The sequence below is a fragment of the Anas platyrhynchos genome, chromosome 3 (assembly GCF_047663525.1).
Source record: "Anas platyrhynchos isolate ZD024472 breed Pekin duck chromosome 3, IASCAAS_PekinDuck_T2T, whole genome shotgun sequence".
NCBI classification, from domain to species: domain Eukaryota; kingdom Metazoa; phylum Chordata; class Aves; order Anseriformes; family Anatidae; genus Anas; species Anas platyrhynchos.
The window spans coordinates 26,944,069-26,945,291 of record NC_092589.1 but is presented as its reverse complement, the minus strand read 5'-3'; positions in this window follow the sequence as shown (position 1 = coordinate 26,945,291).

Sequence of the window (1,223 nt, the reverse complement as noted above, 5' to 3'; positions counted from 1 at the left end):
CCTGCACCCCTGGGACGTGGTGCCTCGGGAAGGCAGGGAGCACCGGCCTGAGCTGCCTGAGGCAAGCAGGGCCTTTGCAGTCGCTGGGAAGGAGCCTTCCAGCCCTGCCTCCCTGTGCTGGGAAGGAACAGCACGGAGACTCGCCCTCTGCAGTAGAATAAAAGTGTATCTGTGTTTCTTTCCCCTAAATAGCAGCCTGTGAGTTTGGTTCTGGCCCTGGCTGTAAGCTGGGAAGCGGCCCCAGAAGCCCGCCTTTCGATGGCAGGGCAAAATGCCCTTTCAACATCCGTGTGGTCTTCACGGGAAGGGAGGAACTGAACAAACCCACTGGAAATCAGCAAGGGTGTTGTAATGTTTTTTTGGAAAGCCGGTTTCAAAACCCCAGTGGCTGCCTCGCTCTCTCCTGGCAGCCGCTTCCTGTGCCATGACATCCAGGGAGGTGGTGGTGACTGATGTAACCGCGGTGGCCGGGCAGAGTCACTTGCCCAACGTGCTGAGGCTGGCAGGCGGCCAGAGAAATGTGCTAAGGCCGGGTTTTCTCACAATGGGCTCGCTGTCCCTGTGCACATACCTATAACTGGGTCAGGTGCTTGGCACAGCCGCCTTCCAAGCCGATTAAAGGAGGCGGCGGAGTTACCCACGCCAGAAGAAGAGGAAGAAAAAGGAAGAAGATTTTGCTCCTGTCTCATGTGAATACAGACCTGATGCATCTCTAGGCACGCTTTGTTTGCATAACAATGCTGTAATTAATAATGATGCCTGCTCGCTGAAGCCAGTTCTCCGTGTTAATGGTGGGAGGCGGTGAGGAGAGGGTGAGGAGAGGCCTGGTAGCGTTTTTGCTGGATCACCACCTTTAGGTTATTGTGACAGACTTCTGAAAGGATTTCTTTGTATGAACGGGAATATAATGCTCAGCTGGGCTCTTAAATTCTGTCTCTGTTGAGAAGAGAGATCCTTTCATATTGATTGTCATTCTGTATGCAGTTCAGGCACCGACTTGCAGGAAATCTGGGCCAGAAGAGATATCATTAGGTATTTATGGGGGTTTGGTTGGCTCAGCAGTCAGTTTTTCCATTGTCATGCCGTGACAGTAGTGCATTACATACACCCTCAGGAGACATCCTTCTGCTTCCACAACAATAAAGGACTTTTTTCTTTTTCTGACTCATCTTCAGCATGAAAAAAAACCCACAGTAAATATAATTAGCAACAGGCAGATATAC